At 39.7% G+C, this 21580-nt stretch overlaps 2 protein-coding genes across 3 annotated transcripts in view; one reads left to right on the top strand and one right to left on the bottom strand.

The window, feature by feature from the left end:
- kiaa0825.L (KIAA0825 L homeolog) overlaps positions 1 to 19815 on the bottom strand; it is a 194797-nt gene extending 174982 nt beyond the window's left edge. Inside the window, exon 1 of one of the 2 annotated variants that reach the window (XM_018264630.2) lies at positions 19590 to 19815. The gene's annotated coding sequence lies outside the window, so the exon portion shown is untranslated. The remainder of the gene's footprint in view (positions 1 to 19589) is intronic. The other variant, XM_018264625.2, reaches the window with a different exon arrangement.
- A 105-nt stretch (positions 19816 to 19920) lies between these two features.
- The window catches only part of slf1.L (SMC5-SMC6 complex localization factor 1 L homeolog), a 48702-nt gene continuing 47042 nt past the window's right edge, over positions 19921 to 21580 (top strand). The window contains exon 1 of the mRNA XM_018264643.2: positions 19921 to 20071. The gene's annotated coding sequence lies outside the window, so the exon portion shown is untranslated. The remainder of the gene's footprint in view (positions 20072 to 21580) is intronic.

Here is a 21580-nt window from a genome sequence, read left to right as displayed (position 1 = left end):
AAAAAAATTTAATAAACATTTTCCACCCTTTCCGTGGATACAGGATGTGAACTCACCCAATTTGTTAATTGTATATTATTATATATTATATTATGATAGTAAAGTACAATTCTTTCATATCAGTATAGTATCTTTGTACTAAGGAAATAGTTGTATGGCCAGCTTAAAATAAAGCAAACAATATTCTAGGGCACAGCAAAAATACATTAAGCACACATCAAGATTTAAAAGCAGCACAATGTGGCACACTAGTATTAAGGTATGCTGGGAATCAGAAGCCTAAGTCACCATTTTGAGTCTAAGAAACATACATTTTCATAAGAAGAAAAGGTCTACAGCCATTCACACAAAAATTACAGATAGGCCCAACTGAACATTGATAACTGTTAAAAATACTTCCCCATAATCTGTACTAAATCTATTTATCATTAATTTGTTCCCTACCCCTTATGTAAGCTTACAACACTAAAAATCTTTAAGTATGACCTATGCTGGCCTCTGGATAAACTGGTCTAAATCCATTATATATACAATGGATGCCAACCTGACCAGCAACAGGTAGCAAACCCCCACCTAATATAGGTTGCAAGCTTCCAGTACCTGGCATATATATCCACTCTGACCAGTTAATTCCCATGAATGTCCCGCTGTCTAATTCCATCGCCACTTGGTGTTTTCTTCCCCTCACAATATGGGTGAAGATCAATATCATAAAAATGGCATTTCTACCAAAATACTTGTATGTATTTCATAATTCACCAACAATAATTAACAAGCAACCAAGTGATTCTATACAGGCCTAATACGACCATTACTATGGAATAATAAAATCCCCAGAATATACTCTACCAGCCTCCAGAGTTGGATCTACACAATTTATACTACTACTACTTGGCAGCCCAACTCAGCTATGCCAATTGGTGGCTAGTACAAGATCAAGATCCGAATCCGTACATGATAAAATAACAATGCTGCCACTGATCAAGCTCAGGTATGAGGTTAGGCTATGAACAACTTTGAAAAGATTTGGGGTACCCGGTCGGAAAACACTTACTAATGTTACCATGATTATAAAATTGATCTGCTATGTCGTGATACACTCTGAAAATTTGTAACTGAATGGCTGGACTCAATTATGGCTGTATCCCCCTCCCTCCCGTCTTTCCTTCTGTATCCCTTCCCTGTTACATGTAAAATTTAATAAAAAGAATACCTATTTAAGTACTACATGTGGACCTATAGCCGTACAGCAACATAATTCACCAGGACACTAGAGAGTCTTAAAAAGTTTTCTTTTTTTCAAACAACTGACACAGTACAGCAGCAGGTCCCTTTCTAGAAGCATTGCATGAAAATTAAAATTACTACCAATGTTTTTAAAATTTTAAAACCCACCCCTTAACAACATCACACATTATTTGCATATTATTAACGCTTTTCTTAGAGACAATAGAATGACAGCATAATATTCAACCCCTTAAGTGCCACCGTTTGAAGAGCGCTAATCCAAAAGCTCTCGCATTCTAATAACTCTAATTTTACAGGAGGTACAATTAATTACCATTGCCCATAGATCACAAACATTATGTAATTTAAGTTTACCTTCCTTAAATCTTTCAGTAGTTGTTTCGATATGACTGATTTGTGTTTAGTGAATCTGGTCTTAAGCATTCTATCGGTCTTACCTATGTATACAAATGAACATGTACATTTGATAATCTCAACAATGAAAGAGCGGTTTTTGAAACAGGAGTATCATTTATCTGTCAGAGAGAGGTATTTGAAATTGCCCCATGCTCTAGAAGACTTAGACTAGGGCCACACAATTGAGGATCTTGGCCTGCAAAGAAACACAGGCTGAGAATCTGCTCCCCCGCTGCTCCTCTGCTCCTTCCTGCCTGCACCCAGAACCATTGTTTCCGCTAGGGTAGAGTACTGCGTAAGTCCATTCGGGCAAACAGGTGCCTGACCGAGACACACTGAACTACAAGACGACCCTTGTCCCCAACCCACTATGCTCAGCTACCCAGACCCACTACCCAATCCGACCTGCAAATAGCTTATTTACCCCCCGACCTGGCACCCTTGAAACTAGAAGTGACGTCACCAGGAACAGAGTATATTCAGCTAAGTAGGGCAAAGATTTCTGACACAAACTCAGGGGAGGGCGGGGTCCAATTCTGCAACTTAGCCAGATATCCATATGGGTTACCTGCAGACTACTCACATAATCAGGCAATCACAAATTTCTTCCCAAAACCGACCACCTTGCTGGAATTCTGCAGGTACCTGTTCCAATGCAGATGCGGTGGACTTCTAAAGCCAAAATGCAACATTTTGCATTTCACGTCAAAATATGCCCAGTCTACAGAAAGCGATGGGAAGCAGCTGGGCAGCAAAATGTAGTAGCAGAATTTGTAGTGTCTCGCCATAGCCTTAGTGCTCTGGAGAATTGTGTTGCTGATTACAATTCGTGAGGTGCGGTTTCCTTACACACAGAGCACAGGTAACACAGAGGATGTTGGGTCTGTTATTGTACTTCAGTTAGTCAAGCAACAATAGAAAAAAACCAAAGATTCCAAAAACATAAGGATGTAAAGCAACAATGTGACTAGCAATATCTGCAAAAAACATTTTTGCTACTTGAAGAGGCAACTGGCTGCAACATACAACTCCCAAAGGGAGGAATCTTAGCAATGAAATAGTGTGTAAACTACCATTCCTAGCTAAACATTGGTGCTTTGAAGCATATGACTTTGATGTTTTGCTCCTCAGGGAAACAACTGCAATATCTAAAAAATACCCTTAGAGACATAAGAAAATGTAAAAAAAAAGCCTATGATATTAAAAATAATTTTTTTCTATTAGCTGGCTTTTAACACTAGTATATAGAACAAATTTCATATGTATACAGGTATGGGATCTATAATCTGGAATGCTTGTGACATATTCCAGATAAAGTTTTTTTTCCGTAATATGGAGTACTATCTTTTAAAGCTACCATCAGCAAGGGTGGCTTAGCTATAACAAAAATATACTGGGGCAACAAAAACCATGAATTTTGGAAAAGCTAATTTTAGTGCCTTGAGGGCTGCCCTACAGAGCATTGATTCGGACATTAGGTTTTCAGCTAAAAACACAGAACAGAAATGGTTGTCCTTTAAAATTATATTAAATCATTACTGTTCTCAATTTATTCCCTTAAGGACTAAACGTAGAAGCTCTAAGAATCATCCTGTGTGGCTTAATACAGAGGTAAAGAAGTTAATGGGAAAGAAGAGAAAGGCATTTAAAAACTACAAATCTGTAGGGACAGAAGCTGCATTTAATGAATATAAACACTGTAATAAATGTTGTAAATCAGCAATCCGGAAGGCTAAGAAAAGAAATGAAGAGTTAATTGCGGTGGAGGTGAAAACTAACCCTAAAAAGTTTTTTAAATATATTAATAGTAAAAAGATGCAGGTTGAGAGTGTTGCTGCATTAAATAATGGTACCAGTATGGTTGTAACAGATACAGATAAGGCAAATGTGTTAAATCAGTTCTTTTCTTCAGTGTATACAATAGAGGAGTCTGGGTTCACAGGCTCACTTAATAACTGCACGAATGGTTCAGCTCAATATAGTCAGTGGCTGACTCAGGATATGATTCAAAAAGCTTTAATACAAATTAATGTAAACAAGGCTCCAGGGCCTGATGGCATTCACCCCCGGGTTCTAAGAGAGCTTAGTTCAGTTTTAGACCAGCCCTTATTTCTGATTTTCTCAGATTCACTGTCATCTGGTATGGTGCCTATGGATTAGAGAAAAGCTGATGTTATTCCAATATTTAAAAAGGGATTACGATCTCAGCCTGGCAATTATAGGCCAGTAAACTTGACATCTGTGGTAGGCAAATTATTTGAAGGCTTGTTAAGGGATCACATTCAAAATTTGGCTTAATGAATGGCATTATGAGCAACAATCAGCATGGCTTTATGAAGGATAGGTCATGTCAGACGAATTTGATTGCATTTTATGATGTGGTAAGTAAGATTCTGGACAGTGGGGGGGCAGTAGATGTGATCTATTTGGATTTTGCCAAAGCGTTTGATACTGTGCCCCACAAACAACTGCTTTCTAAACTAAGGTCTGTTGGGCTTAATGAAGGCGTTTGCACGTGGATAGGAAACTGGCTACAGGATCAGGTACAGAGGGTGGTTGTTAATGGGACATTCTCTACTTGGAGTAAGGTTCTTAGTGGGGTCCCCCAGGGCTCAGTATTGGGTCCACTTTTATTTAACTTGTTCATTAATGACTTAGGGGAGGGTGTTGTAAGTAATGTATCAGTGTTTGCAGATGACACAAAATTATCCAGCCCAATTAATTCCATCCAGGATGTGGCATCCTTGCAACAGGATCTTGACAAACTGGCAATCTGGGCAGCTAAGTGGCAAATGAGATTCAATGTTGATAAATGTAAAGTCATGCACCTGGGATGTAAAAATATCCAAGCCACTTATACCCTTAATGGGACTGCACTAGGCAAATCCATTATGGAAAAGGACCTTGGAGTCCTTGTAGATGATAAACTTGGCTGTAGCAAGCAATGCCAGTCGGCAGCATCAAGGGCAAATAAAGTCTTGAGCTGTATTAAAAGGGGCATAGAGTCAAGGGAGGAGGGGGTCATTCTTCCACTGTATAGAGCACTTGTAAGGCCCCATCTAGAATATGCCGTACAGTTTTGGTCTCCATCACTCAAACAGGACATTATTGTATTAGAGAGGGTACAGAGAAGGGCAACTAAGCTGGTAAAAGGTATTTAAAATCTTAGCTATGAGGAAAGACTGACCAAATTGGGGATGTTCACGCAGGAGAAGAGGCGCTTAAGGGGTGATATGATGACTATGTATAAATATATAAGGGGATCATAGAATAATCTCTCTAATGCTTTATTTACCAGTAGGTCTTTCCAGCTGACACGAGGTCACCCATTCCGATTAGAAGAAAAGAGGTTCCGCCTAAATATTTGGAAGGGGTTTTTTACAGTGAGAGCTGCGAAGGTGTGGAATTCTCTCCCTGAATCAGTTGTACAGGCTGATACATTAGATAGCTTTAAGAAGGGGTTGGATGGCTTTTTAGCAAGTAAGGGAATACAGGGTTATGGGAAATAGCTCATGGTCCAAGTTGATCCAGGGACTAGTCCGATTGCCATTTTGGAGTCAGGAAGGAATTTTTCCCCCTCTAATGCAAATTGGAGAGGCTTCAGATGGGTTTTTTTTTTGCCTTCCTCTGGATCAACTGGCAGATAGGTAGTTAATAAAAAAATAAAAAAAAGTTGAACTCGATGGTCTTTTTTCAACCTTACTTACTATGTTACTATGTTACTATGTTAACTTCACTGCCTTTAGTGAATAAGCACAACAATTTCAGCAGGACCGGACTTTTGGCTGCATTTGTAATTGACCCCATAGAGTCCTAGGGATTTCACCTGTTTGGAAAACCAATGCTGTGCCTACAACGTGTCTTGAAAAGTTGGGATGCTGCTTATTTACAAAGAACATGTGTGCAGACCAAGATTTTATTTAAGAAAACTCATTAAAAACTAATTTTGCGCTACTAAAAGTAAAGTAAACTAAATGGAAAATAAAAATGGCAAAAATATGGCATTACTGTGAGTAATTTGTTTATTAATGTCTTTAAAGGGGATTTTTTTCATAATTAAGGAAGTGATGAATAATAGCAGAGCAGCACTAAATATTTTGGATCTCATGCTTTCTGCCATGCAGTGCTCTCAGTATGTAAATCTTTGCCATAAACCGTATGAGATGCATCTTCTATTGAGATTTTTAAAGGGGACCTGTCACCTTAAGAAATAATTCCAAATCGTACTTTATGATGTCAGTCAAGCAAAATAAACTTAATTTACACTATAAAAATTATTTAAATCTTGTTTTTTATAGTCTTGGAATTCACAATAACAGGAAGCAGGAAGGCGCCATTTTGTCAACACAAGTGCAGAACTCGGGAGTTCCAAGGGAGAAAAGTGCTAAAAAAATGTTATTATTGTTATTGTGATAAATATGTGGTGCTAAAAAGAGTAGTGGACTTTAAAAATTATACTTTTATTGGAGCTCCCCATAGATCATCTTTGTTCCATTGTCTGTTACAAATGAGTAGTAGGCATGTCCTTGCCCAAAAGCAGAGCAGAATGTGGTTACTGATTGGCCACCACTGTACAGCGAAAAATGCTAAGAGTTGCCACCTCATACTGTTCTCTTGCACTGATGGTTCTGACTTTTAAAGCAATGTCACAAAAGCCATATGAAATAGATTTGTGTTGGCTGGAGAAGAGATACCTTGTGGTACATGGTTTCAATAGTCAGAACCAGGAGACAGCCTTAAAATGCATCGACTTGCAGTTACACTTACAAATATCTTTGAACAAATGAAAATGTTTAATGATCGTAAACTGGAACGTTGCTTAGAATTATTATATATTATATTAACCAAGATTTTATTTTTGTTTTTACAATATCTTTAATAAAATTCTAAAACATTATAAAAATGAGTGAACATACTAAAAATGTATAGCTTTTCAGAAGTTTGTCCTAATTTTAACTGGCAATTAAATTTGCAATCTACAGATGGGCATTGTTGCTCTGATTTCTTACTGAAACTACTGCGCAAGCTACGTAAAATCACTTTCCCCTTCTTGTATAGCACTACACAAATGTGAGGAGTGCTGTTTAAAACTAGCATATATATATAGCTGTATGGGATTTTGATGTAAGGGGAGTACACATGGATAAGGATTCTTTTTTTTTAACCAGATTGCATGTTTTTATAAGCCTCAATTTGTTACTGAAATAAGAGTATGTTTCCATGGAATGCCTTGATTTTGCTTGCTGGTTAACACATCTTAACAGGAAATCTAACATTTAGAAAGCATCATATCAACATACTCATCATGATCCTGCCGGCAAATAATAAAGAGTGTCACTGTCAATTTTGCTTTTTCCCCATTCGCTTTCTTTCACTTCATCTGATTTTAATAATCCCTGTCAAACCACAAACAGTCCACATTACTTTACTGACACAAGCGCTTTCAGGAAGACAGAATCTCAACATTCATTTAGCAGTACAAAAGAAAGCTGTCCAGCTGGACAAATATTATTTCCACACTTGACAATCTCCACTGTTAAGTATTCTTTTTAATTTTAACTCAAGCTGCCAAGTGGCTGAAATGGGCTTGTACAGTGCAGACTTACTAGCTGGATTAGCAGAGCTACAATAGTAATTGTGCAGGAAGAAACAAATATTTTCCACAGAATGCAATAGTACAAATTAAGGTTAGCTTGTTTAAATGATACATAGAAAATAAACCTGCTTTCATTTTGTATCAAATTAACAGGATTATGAATTTAACCATAGTGTAAACATTTATAGAATTGCTATGCATATTTTGTTTTTTTTGGATATGATTAGAATAAATATTTGTATGTTTGGTAAGGATAGTGAGGCAGCTAAAAATGTCCTCATTTTAACAAATTAGCTATTAATAAGCAGTCTAATAAGCATCTAGTTCTGTATTTTCATAAAACATAAAATAATCCACTTTTACACTTACATAATGTCACGGCCGGCATCCGATACCAGAACAAATGCCAAGCACCCTGGTCTCGGCTCGGCTTCACCAATAGTGTGACCACCGTTGGGCTTCGGGAGGAGCCCTCAGCTTACTTGGGTGCCACCTGGACTTAACGAGGGGTGCAAGGCGAGATGTTCTGGCTGGCGAAGGGGCACGGCTGTTAGCAGAGTCTTTTGGGCCGAAGGTCACGGTACAAATGGAGCAGGCAAGAGAATCGTCAGACAGGCTGGGTCGAGGCAAGCAGATATCAAGAATCGTCAGGCAGGCAAGGGTCAAACCGGGTTGTCAATCAAGGGGTTAAGCAGGAAGAGTTGTCGTAGGCAGGCGAGGGTCAGGATACAGAATGCAGAATAGTCAGGAACAGGCTGGGTCAAACATGGGTAATCAAACAGACTAGATTCAGAACAGATCAAACGCACAAGGCTCAGGAACCACAAGAAACAAGTTCTATCACGGGCATCAGTCAGCAGTCTGAATGGGCCTTTTATACTATTTGAATTTCACGCCTTTGCATGCTGACGTCACACATCAGCACGCCTGCGCCTTTAAATATCACAGAGGCGCGCCGCGCGCGCCCTAGATATTCGGCGCCTGCGGCCTAACGTGCGCCCACGCGATCCGGCGCCTGCGGCCTAACCGAACCCGCACGACGTGGCGGGCGTCCCCGCCGAGGGGGCGGCAGGCGTCCCTGCCGTCCCCCCCACTAGACCACCAGGTATGTCTCTTACACATAAATTATGGTAAAACATTTTCAAGGAACAGTAACACAAAAAATTAGTGTTTTAAAGTAACTAAAATATAATGTAATGTTACCCTGCACTGGTAAAAATTGTGTTTTTGCTTCAGAAACACTATGATAGTTTATATAAATAAGCTGCTATGTAGCCATGGGGATATCCATTCAACCAGAAAGAGGACAAAAGGGACAGGCAAAATAGCAGATATGCTCTGTAGAATACAATGGGATTCCTGTGTAAGAACTAAACCTATTGTATTCTATGTGCTTATCTACTATTTCAACTGTCATTTAGCCCTATTTCAACTCAAATGGCTGTCCCATGACTACACAACAGTTTATTTTTTATAAACTATAGCAGTGTTTGACACAAACACACCAGTTTTAATAGAGCAGGGCATTTTTTATACTATGGTTTCTCTACAATAACATTTAAAAAAAATATTTAATTTATCCATTATTAGCAGATTAAGTCTTTCACACCAATATTATTTTATGATATATGCTTCATTTTAGTACAGGTATTGAATCTGTTATCTGGAAACCAGTTATCCAGAAAGCTCGGAATTACAGAAAGGCAGTTTCCCAGATACTAAATTGTATCCAAATAATCCATATTACTTTTTCTCTGTAATAATAAAACAGTACAATGTACTTGATTCATACTAGATATATAGACTAAGTTATAATTAATCCTCATTGGAAGCAAAATCCACCTTTTGGGTTTATTTAATATGTATATGATTTTCTAGAAGACTTAAGGCATGAAGATCCAAATGATAAAAAGATCCCCTATTTGGAAAGCCCCAGGTCCCGAACATTCTGGATAACACGTCCCATACCTGTATTAACATACTAAAAACGGCAATCTAACTAATTAAGGGGTTTGCTAGTGAGCCATATGGACATGTTTTGCAGGCTATGCAGCTATATTTTTATATACTGGACTATGAATAGTCTTTGTTTATAGGTAATTGATATTTATATTTTTTTTAAAGGTGCAGGGCTGCTGTGCCAGGCTAAATTATAGTCAACCTTTCTATCACTGTTTACCATATGGATTCTTGTTAGAACTCATTCATCTGTTCAAGGGTGATCTGCAAATTCAGTGTGCTCCATATGGCTATCTGGGCATTTACTGAAAGCATCACATACACTGCAACCAGAAGCAGCATGTTGCACGTTCTCTTTGTCCAGTCCTTGCAGAATGAGGGAGCTGCCAGTGGAACCCATAAGTAGCGCTGTTAATGCTAGGACATTTACAAGGCACATGCATTTTTATAATTCCATAACTAATCTGCATTAGTGATATGTTTGCTTAAATAGTACATTTTTAGAAGATACATATTTGCCACAAACCTTGCAGGAGGGAGAATGAGATATCATCTTTTAAAGGCTGATGTTAGGAGTTTTAGTCAGAATTTTTTCCCCATCTATTCAATGTCGTCTTCAAAGTGAACTTTCTAGCACAGTTCAGTTTCACATAAATCACTTTAAAAGTAATTGATTTTTCTGATGAACTTGACAGTAGTTGAATAATTAGTGCTTTATTTAAAGCTTGCACATGTCACTCAAAATACATTAGACTTCTTATAAATTGTAAGATCTTAACTCTTTAGATGCTTTCTCTCTGGCTGCTCAGCTCAAGTAAGCATTTACACAGATTTTGCTTTAGTATTAATGATGCAATGTTGTCTGCAGGTAATGTGCTCTTGGCAATTTTAATTTTGTAAGTAATGCAATTGTTTGTTGACAATTGTCTTAAAGAGGTAGGTAACCTTAAGATGAATGTTTAGTACAATGTAGATAAGGCAATTTGAAAATAGTCTTTTTCTTATATTTTTTTTTTTTAATCATTTGCTTTTTTGTTTTCTGATAAAGCTCAATAAGCATAGCAAACAGTCTGCAGTTAAGAATTCATAATTGAATATCAATATGAGAGGAAATGGAAGGAGTGCATGCCTAAAAATTGCCCAGTGATGTATTATGCAGTCACCTATGCAACTGTGGTTGTGCTATCCCAGCAATTTTTTTTATATTAATATTCATGTTTGTTTATTTGCATACACACTGGTATACTGCCACATAGTGACCAAGCTATACATCAAGCAGTTTCCTTATTTGTAAATCCTCCTATTTCCTTTCCTTATGTGTGTTAGTTCCTCCAGTCATCCTTTTGTCTTGCTGCTTTCCATGTGTGAGGAGCTGCTCTAAAGGTTAGTAAGGAAAATATTCCTTTTAACCTCCAACATTTGTCCATCCACCCCAAGTAAAGAACCTTTGTGGATTCCAAGTGTCTGGTGAGTTCAGCTATCTGGCAAAGATTGTCTACAGTTGTTGTGACTGGGAAATCATTCACTATCAAAGCAATTGGAGTCAGACTAGTCAAAAGGACTAGAATTCTATAACCTGTTGTATGTTCTATCAAGTCTCCACTCACTGGCAAGTCATTTATAGTCAATCTGCTAACACGCTTAAAGAAAAACTATACTCCCAAAATGAATACTTAAGCAACAGATAGTTTACATCATATTAAGTGGCATATTAAAGAATCTTACCAAACTGGAATATATATTTAAGTAAATATTGCCCTTTTACATCTCTTGCCTTGAGCCACCATTTCATGATGGTCTGTGTGCTGCTTCAGAGATCACCTGACCAGAAATACTTCAACTCTAACTGTAACAGGAAGAAGTGTTGAAGCAAAAGACAGAACTCTGTCTGTTAATTGGCTCGTGTGACTTAACAAGTATGGTTTGTTTGGTATGTATGTGTGCACAGTGAATAATACTATCCCAGGGGGCGGCCCTTATTTTTTAAAATGGCAATTTTCTATTCACGATTACCCAATGGCACATACTACTGGAAAAGTATATTATTATGAAAATGCTTAATTTACATGAAACAGGGTTTTACATATGAGCTGTTTTATGCAATATGTTTTTATAGAGTCCTACACTGTTTGAGGGGTATAATTTTCTTTAATGCAAGCTAACAACTCCCTGTAAGCACATGGTCATACAAGAACACATTGTACCCTATGAGTGTCAAGAACTGTTATTGTGTCATTGTTCCTGCTTAAATTGCTGTATACACTGCTCTCAGAGTTCTGCTATAACACTCAATAAAACAAGATGAGCACCTCGCTAAATCCAATAGATTAGTCAATTGTAGCAGCACCAGAATCGTTTATGGACCCAACCATCCACGTATTAATAGTTCAATAAAAGATGTGCTTGCAAAGTTTCTATAATCTTCAGTCCCTGGGGGGAGGTAAGAAAATGGCCAATAGTGTATTACCGTTTTAATAAATAGCCCTAATTATAATAAGATCTATTTACACAGATTACGTGAGTGACTGCGCCTTAAATTGTAGGTGTTCTTATGTCTGCTTCCGACCGCCCGCTGCGTGCTGGATCTTGTAATAGCAGTAGTAAGGAATCACCTTTGATCGGAGTCCCGATTCCAGTGGTAGTCGGTGAATGTGCCTTCTATACCTTCTATAGTGAAGGACTGTTAAATTCCAATTGATGGTTTGTGCATAGTTCTACTTACATTGTTTTCAGTATGTAAGTGCCAAAATGCTTTTTCTTTTGCAGGTCCTCTGTTGCCGATCATTGTTAATTCCACTCTGCTGTTTATTGCCACCTGTTCTGTTGGTGTTCTCTGTTTCACAGTAATCTACACAGATGCAGGTCTCGCTGCTGCTCGGGGGGGAGACTTGAACATACCTATGGTAGCTCTGAAGCCATAGAAACTGCCTTAATTAAAAAAATACAATTCTTCCCAAGAAAACCCAACAAGGACAATCACAAGAACTTTTCTGATGGAGCTGGAGTTAGATAAGGCTGACCCCCTCAGGACAAGGACAAGACCTACTTGGATACAGCTCATGGTGTGAACCCAGTAGTGTTGAAGCTACCATATGGGTTGCAAGAGAAGTGGGCCACAAAAGGCTCAAAGTACAAGAAGCAATATAATGTATCCTTCCCTTCAGTCTAATATTTCTGAAAATTCATCAGTGACCATGCCTGGATCAAAAATGATCCAAGCTTCAGCTTTAGTGAGCCCAATCTTCCTAATTCATCGTCTTCAAGGCATGACAATGGAGGTACTAAACACAGAGACTTGCAAGGAACAGTGTCGGTCAGAAACACATCCCTCGTGCTACAACCTCTTCTAATGACAAAACGTCTTCTGGTGGGAAAACGGAGGATCCCAACCTTTAGTGTCCAATTCAGAAGAAACCACACTCACGTCATTTCAGGAGCGCAAGGAATTTCTCCAGGAGTATGGGGTTTGCTATAAATGCTGTGCCTCCTCAGACCATTTCTTTAAAGGGATACTGTCACGGGAAAAAACATTTTTTACAAAATGAATTAGTTAATAGTGCTGCTCCAGCAGAATTCTGCATATATATATATATATATATATATATATATATATATATATATATATATATATATATATATATATATATATATATATATATATATATATATATATATATATATATATATATATATATACACACACACACACACACAACACTCCCTGATGAAAGTTCCTGTGAGGAACTGAAACGTTGGTTCAGTCCAATAAACCTCCTACTTATTTACTAAGATTTGTGTTGCTGGATTTTTTTGGTGTGCCGTCATCCCACAGTACTTATTAAGTTTTTTCTAGACTGGCACCCAATCTTTTATTTTGGCTGTAGGTGTGCGTTCCGCATTTCTCTCTCTCTCTCTCTCTCTCTCTCTCTCTCTCTCTCTATATATATTCAATTTTGAAATCTGACATGAGGCTAGACATATTGTCAATTTCCCAGCTGCTCCAAGTCATGTGACTTGTGCTCTGATAAACTTCAATCACTCTTTACTGCTGTACTGCAAGTAGGAGTGATATCACCCCCTCCCTTTTTCCCCCCAGAAGCCAAACAAAAGAACAATGGGAAGGTAACCAGATAGCAGCTCCCTAACACAAGATAACAGGAAAAACAGCAGCCTGCCAGAAAGCATTTTTCTCCTAAAGTGCGGGCACAAGTCACATGACCAGGGGCAGCTGGGAAATTGACAATATGTCTAGCCCCATGTCAGATTTCAAAATTGAATATAAAAAGATCTGTTTGCTCTTTTCAGAAATGAATTTCAGTGCAGAATTCTGCTGGAGCAGCACTATTAACTGATTCATTTTGTAAAAAATTATTTTTACCATGACAGTATCCCTTTAAGGACTGCAAGACTGTTATGTGTACAAAGTGCATCACTGACAAGCATGTTTGAGCAATGCATTCAACTCCTCTTCCTGACAGTCCACAGTGTCCAACCCCCCCTCAAATCATGGAGGGGAAGAACAAGGACGTGTTCCGGCTTCAACAAAGATTTCAACTTCATGTACGGAAGGGGAAGGCTATAGTTTCAAGTCCTGTGTCAAGGTACAACTAGTCCAAGTATATCCTGAAGGACATGCAGAGAAAGCAATAAAGACTTGCTTGATGATAAAAGCAACAGATCTCTGGCAAGGCCACAGTTCTTAGAGATTTTCAACATCAAAGGCGATGCAGAACCATATACACTCAATACCTGTGCTGGTCGTATAGAGACCCTGGGCAGAAAGACTAATGGGTACATTGTCTGCTCAATCAAAGTTAACATTGATCTGCCTTTAACTACGCTAATTAAATGTGATGAGATGCCTTACAACAGGGAAAGATTCCCACACCAGAAGCTGAATACCACCAATCCCACTTAAAGCACCTGGCTAATCAGATTCCTGCTATTGAAAAGGATGTTGAAATCCTGCTCTTGTTGGGGCAAGACATTCTCAGAGTTCATAAGGTACATCAACAGTGCAATGGTCCTTTTGATGCTCCCTATGCACAAAGACTTGACTTAGGCTGAGTAATAGTGGGTGATGTGTGCTTAGACATAATGCGCAGACCATCTAAAGTAGATTTCATTAAAACTCATGCACTGAGAAGTGGATATTAAACTCACTCACCATGCGCTCATTATTTTTATCCTATCTCTTGTGATGAAAACCTTGGGGATCCAGTATTTCATACTACAAACGTCTACAAAATTGCCCAGACTCAAAAAGATTGCTTCAAACTTTACCACCAAAGTTAAGGTCATGGCTTACGATTCCGCCTAGAACAGTTGCCTTTCACTTCGGGAGGAGCTCTTTGCTACTCAGATGCCGCCAAGTCTTAAAGTGAGAGAACCAAGACAAGAGTTCTGGACAGGCAAGGGAACCGGAACGTAACATAGTAAGTAAGGTTGAAAAAAGACACACGTCCATCTGTCTGCTAGTTGATCCAGAGGAAGGCAAAAAAAAAAAAAACCATCTGAAGCCTCTCCAATTTGCCTCAGAGGGGGAAAAAAATACTTCCTGACTCCAAAATGGCAATCGGGTTAGTCCCTGGATCAACTCGTACTATGAGCTATCTCCCATAACCCTGTATTCCCTCACTTGCTAAAAAGCTATCCAACCCCTTCGTAAAGCTATCTAATGTATCAGCCTGTACAACTGATTCAGGGAGAGAATTCCACATCTTCACAGCTCTCACTGTAAAAAACCCCTCCAAATATTTAGGCGGAACTTCTTTTCTTCTAATCGGAATGGGTGACCTTGTGTCAGCTGGAAAGACCTAATGGTAAATAAAGCATTAGCGAGATTATTATATGATCTTATATATTTATACATAGTTATCATATCACCTCTTAAGTGCCTATTCTCCAGTGTGAACATCCCCGATTTGGCCAGTCTTTCCTCATAGCTAAGATTTTACATAACTTTTACCAGCTTAGTTGCCCTTCTCTGTACCCTCTCTAATACAATCACATAAGTAACGGGAAAAGAACTAATTGTAGTCAAAGAAACAGGCATGGGTCAAAACCAATCAATCAATCAGTGCAGTACAGAGTCAGGATCCGGAAGAATGATCAGTTACAGGTAAAGGTCGGTTCAGGCAGCCATACAGATCTACAATAGCCCTACATTGGGCAAAGGGAATTAGATCATGGCACCTTTAAATATTTGAATTATGCGCCAGGTGTGATAATGTCATGCAGCGTGCCAAAAATAAAAGGACGTGCAGGTCAACTAGAAAAATTAAGAAGACCGATGTGGGCAAAGCCACAAGGAGTGAGACGGACCGCCCCACTAGACCCTCAGGTATCCTTACAGTTCAGCTATCTGGCAAAGATTGCCCACAGTGGTTGTACTTGCTCCCTACAGACAAAGCAGAAAGGTTTCACTGGGAAATTAGTCACTATCACAGCAATTGGAGTCAGAATAGTGGTCAGCATTGAATAGTGCCTAACAATCTTTGAAGAGCCATGTGTAACCCCTAAACGATTGCCCTGATTATTAAGATGGGATTTAACTGGGCAAGATGTCAAGCCCTGTTTGCTCTCTCTGTTTAACTCTGATTTGTGTGACAAATGATTTAGCAGCTAAACTTTCTGAAAAGGGGGACTTCACCTTCTAAACACTTTTTCAGTTGAAAAGGTACATCAGAAATAAATATTTTTTTCCCCCAATTGCTCTCTATTTTTCTTATTTTCTAATACTGAATTTTAACGTTTTATTTTTCACCTTCTTGTGAAATCGAATATGTGAGACTTGGTTCTTAACGAGAATTTAATTCATTTTGACAACTGCAATTATAATTCACCAACAGTTATTCACTCTTCTTGTATCCTTTGTATCTGGAGCGCCTATATCTCCTTCTTGGTTCCTGATCTCTCCCTCAACACAGCTCCTGTCCCTATCTTCTCACTGCCTTAAAGGCTATGCCACTTCTCCTTCTTCAAAATATTTCTCTTCCCCTGCAACTGAAACTTTATTAACAATACTAAAAACATCCACATTAACTTGCACAATACACCACTAATATACCAACACACTTGCATATACCACTTACATTCTTGTGTTTCCTTGAAGCAGTGCTGGCAGAGGGGTCACCGACTGTTCTAAACAGCATTTCCTATATTGTGTAGCCAGTGCATGGGCATGTGTATCCAGTCACGCATTCTGGTACATAAACAAGATTTTGGGAAGATACAAAGCTTGATTTAACAAATGTTCTCAAAATGGCACCTCCCTGCTTGCTGTGATTGTGAATTTAAATACTAAAGGAAACAAGATTAAAATGATATTGTTTTAGTAATGCTTATTGTGTTCGATGAACCCAATAGAAAATAATTTTCAGTATTCAGAAGTGGATTTCTAATAAAACAACTTTTATATAAAGTCATTAAAAATATTGATCATGGGGTCAAAAGCTGTAAAAAAAAGTTAAAAAATAGTTGCAGTGTTGTGTTTCGGTTCTCTCATCCTTTAACACTACCAGTCTAAATAACCCTGACCAGAAAGTAATAATACACCCCTACGAGATTTATAACATCAGACCATATTCTGAATAGAGATGTTCTGGTCACGTTAGGCATAGAGGTATTTAAAGGGATTGTTCACCTTCAAACAACTAGTTGTTTTCAGATAGATCAATTCGATTTTTCAATTACTTTCTAGTTTCTATTTATGATCGTTTTTCTAATATTGAAGTGTAAAGTGTAATTTTTCACCTTCTAAAGCAGCTCTGGCGGGGGGCCGCCAACCCTGTAAACTGTTCTAAATTGATACATTTAGTTGATTTCTTATCTTTGTCCCTGCTGAGAAGAATCCGTGAGTTTCATTAAAGGCAGCTGTTAGAAATGATACAATAGTTTCTTATACTCCAGAGATGCTGCTGAGAAATGTATCAACTAAATGTTGCAAAATGTAACTGTTTAGAGTCTGAACCTGAATTACTGAGCTGCCAGACTGAAACACCAGAGACACGAACATAAAAAATAAATAATGGAAAGTAATTGAAAAAAGCTATTATTTCTCGGGAACAATCTGAAAACAACTGAACTGAAAAAAAGAGAAGCTGCATGTGGGCAGCCATATTCAACTCCAATTGGTGGATTCGATACACACCTCTGTGATGGAAGAAGGGAGATGTGTACCAGTTGGATCTGGTCTCTGATTGGTGGATTTGTTACACACCTTTGTAATGTAAGGAGGGATTTGTGCCCCAGTTGGAAGGAGGCAGATGTGTCATAGTTGGACTGGACCTGACAGGGCACCGCTTGCTGCTGCCTCTGATTAGCTATCCACTTAAATCTTGTAAACGGATTGGTGCTAGTGAGATCTAAGGAGAGAGTGGTGGATGAGTGCATATGTAATCTATTCCGGATTGGCTGCCGCCCCGGGAGGACGGATGTTTTTATGTATTAGCTAATGCTTTAACGGAAGACGCCAAAATTATGGCAAAGCATGAGGTGTTGGGGAAGACACACACTTTTGCTTTTTATTTATTTAAAATTGATGCTAGGTGGATGAGACTCCCAGGTGCATTATACTAAGTCAGCCATAGGTTTAAGAAGGAACATATTGTCAATAGTTATACTGTGCTGTCAATCACCCATTCCATTTTAGGCCAAAGTCCGGTGGCTTATCATCACACATAGGTAAGGTCTTCGCAAGCTGCAGCATGGTTTGCCTGACTACTACTACTACTGAGTTATAGCCTTACTACAAGACTGCTGGTATTCTGCCTACCTTGACCTGAGAATCACTATCCAGACGATGTCTGTACCAGCTACACGGTCAGGAAATTTCTGCAAGAAACCTGACCACTTTGCTACTATTCTGTGGTTATCAAACCTGATACAGGTTCTTGCCTGTGGGCTTAAAGAACTTTACAGCCCCATAGTCTGCTCAAGGACAATATAAATGTACGTGTCATCAGAGATGTCAACGTGCTGAAGACAGAGATGTGCTTAGAATGACACCTGGAAAAAACGGATGGCCGTTGAATCCTCATGGTGTCAAATAAACCAAGCATTTGCACTGAGCATGCGCACATTGAACTGTGAGAGGAGTTGAGAGGATTGTTGGGGGAAAAGCTGCGGAAATAGTAGGGTTGCCACCTCACCCCTTTAAAACCAATCACATATGGAATCCACAGCCTGAATGGCTAATTAGCAAATCATTTAGATGCATGGCTGCACATAAATCAGTTCAGTCTGCAGCATGCATCTAAATGAATTGATAATTAGCCATGCAGGCTGTGGATTCCAAATGTGTTCAGTTTTAAAGGGGTCAGGGGGCAACTCTAAGAAACAGTGAAGAGAAGTAACCAGATCTGCACACACACCTTTTAGCAGTCGGAGAATATCTCCTTTTATTGTGTCACCAACAAGATCAACGTTTCGGTGGTCAACCCCCCGAAACGTTGATCTTGTTGGTGGCACAATAAAAGGGGATATTCCCCGACTGCTAAAAGTTGTGTGTGTGTGCAGATCCGGTTACTTCTCTTCACTGTTGCTAAGGGACCTTGCCCGGTCTACGGAAGTCCAGCACCATCATAAGCAGGGAGAGTGAACTACAGGTGTGCGGAGGTTACAATATATGAACCCTAAGAAACAGGTAACTCCGGAGAAATCCTGGAGACCGGACATCTGTGTGTCATCCCCAACTCAAATGTAGTATGAATAATAAGCAGGGTCTGACTGGGCTGGCGGGACAATGGAAAAAAAAAAACTGGTGGGCCCAGAACTGCTTCCCTGGCTGAACAGCTGATGTGCGCCACGAGTTTAGAAGTTGTGAGGGGCCCCCCAGGGACTGCCAGGTACGGTTGCCACCTGGCCAGTATTTTTCCGGCCTGGCCAGTATAAAAATGATGGTTGATCCCAATGTTATTAATAGGGAAAAAAGATAAATATATAGGAAGGCCGGTATTTTTTTCAAGAAAAAGTGGCAACCCTACTGCCAGGAGGGCCCTTTGTTTTGCAGCCCCTGTGGGCCCCAAGGCTCCAGTCTGACCCTGCAAATAAGGGACTCACTATTACTTGTAAAAGGCTGCACAACTCTGATATAAATCAAGCATCTTCCCCAGAGCCCTGTTTCTCCAATCAAGAGACTGATCCTTCAAAGCTGCCCACACGTCCATCTCCTTATCTAAAGCTGATTTGTGGAAGTGAAATAGGAAGATCTGATTGATACAGTAATAGACACATTTCAGATATGGATGTACCCTGCATCTGCATGTGATTATTCCCCTACTATTGATGACGTAGCACAGTATGACATCATTATGCAACAGGATATGACAACGTGTGCCAGTATTATGCAGTCACGGTTAAAGGAAAAGCAAAGGAACGAAGTCACTACCTGTAGAGCGGATAGTCCTCTCCTGGATGTCCTTAACCGCTACATTTACTTCGCCCCTAATCCGCGATGCAATTTAGAAATTGCCACTAGTAATTTTCTCAGTCCTTCTTACTTAACTGCGGCCATTTTCGCCCCCATGACGTCACGTTTAAACTGCGCTCAATCTGCGTATGCGCCGATTTTTTTTTTTGTTTTCCAGCTCGCCCACTTTTCTCTGGGATATTTCTAGCAGTGAGCCCAGCGGGAGCGCGTTGGAAACAAGCGTCGCTATAGAGACTTGACGCTTCATTTCTCATTGGCCAATTTATTTCCCTGGGCGGTAGTTTCGGGAGGATCACCGGTGACACGTGGTACAGTCATGTGACGCCTGCGTCATCAGTTTGCGAGCTGAAGCCGGGAGTTACATTAGAGGTCCGGCGCATGTGCTGGGACATGGGCTGGGATTCCCTAGTCAATAGTCGGATGAAAGTACAGCCTGCGCAGTAAGTTATATATGTTTATATGACTCGTCTCTAGACGCTGTATCTGAAGCATAAACTGGCAACGTGTTTACTGTAATACTTGTCAATTCCACCCTGATTTCTGTGTATTTCTTCCCTCTCTTTTGTATGTCAGTCTGTATCCAGTCTTTAGGGAGACCTTTGCTTAGTTTTGTGTATATTTACTTAATAAAGCCCAGGAAGAGGCAGATGTTCTGTTTATCTCTCCTTAATAAAGTGAAAGCTGTCCCTTGGCTGCAGCTGTATTAACACCAGGCTTAGGTCAGGGCCACCTTGACAATAAACTACTTCTCAATCTTCCTTTCCAAGAATTTGCTTTTAGTTTCACCAAAGCAAACATTGCACCTTGTGCCTTTCAATGACAATCGAGACATTCACAGTATAGGTAGGGTTGCCAATAGGCCGCTATTTTACCGGCCTGGCTGGTAAAAATGATGGTTGATGCCAATGTTATTAATAGGGAAAAAAGATAAATATATAGGAAGGCCGGTATTTTTTTCCAGAAAAGGTGGCAACCCTAATTATAGGCAGGGTTGCCACCGGCAAGACCACCATCAGGAATCACAGGGCTCCATACGACAAAATTTCCTGGGCCCCCTGGGCTGCGCCAACTGCAAGCCCCACTTACAGGTCCGCCCCCCACCACACATTAAAAAAACGAAAAAATATTGGTGGCTATGGTTCCCACATGTTAATAAAAAATAAAAAGATATTGGTGGTCAGGGCCCCCCATAAAAAAAAAACATTTGTGGCCAGGGCCCCTCCATTTAAAATTATTGGTGGCTAGGACCCCACATGAGCAAAAAAAATTGGTGGCTCGGGCCCCCCCACATTATAAGAAGATTGGTGGCCAGGGCCCCTTAAACGTCCATGCCTTCCCGAAGTCAGCAGCTCTCAGAAAGACGGGGGGCCGGCTAATCAAATAAGTGTGGCGTGGCCGGGCCCCCTACAACTCTCCCCCTGTCCCCCCCTGATGGTGGCCTTGGCCACCGGGCTGGTATTTTTCGGATAAAACACCTGCCAAGGCTGGGGCCGGCATTATAAATTAACCAGCAATGTAATTGCGGTAAATTTGTAATACCCTTAAAAAAAAATAAAGTCCTTGGCCCGCCCCCAATTCGCTCAAACCGTAACTTTTTTTGGCCTTCTGGCTATTGTGTGATGTTACATCTACAAGGAAGGAAATGGTGCAGCCAACTCATGAGAGCACTACTGAAAGTGAAAACAATCTTAGAAGCCAATAATGGGAACGGAAGGGCATACTCACAGTTCGCCTCAGTCCAAAGGCAGAAATTAGAAACCAAAACTGTGAGTGCCTCCAAAAAATCAATAAACAATAAAAGTTTATTAGGACATGTTGGGACAAGTCCTAGTGCGTTTCATGCCTATTCAGGCACTTACTCATAGGCTCATCATTGTCTGATGTTGCTTCGCTTCCTTTTGCGTCAAGGTACGTGGCTCAGCCCCTTTTTACATCACGGCCTGCCCCTT

Source organism: Xenopus laevis, chromosome 1L, assembly GCF_017654675.1.
Source record: "Xenopus laevis strain J_2021 chromosome 1L, Xenopus_laevis_v10.1, whole genome shotgun sequence".
Lineage (NCBI taxonomy): Eukaryota > Metazoa > Chordata > Amphibia > Anura > Pipidae > Xenopus > Xenopus laevis.
The sequence above is the reverse complement of the archived record's forward strand: the minus strand, read 5'-3'. Positions and strand labels throughout refer to the sequence as shown.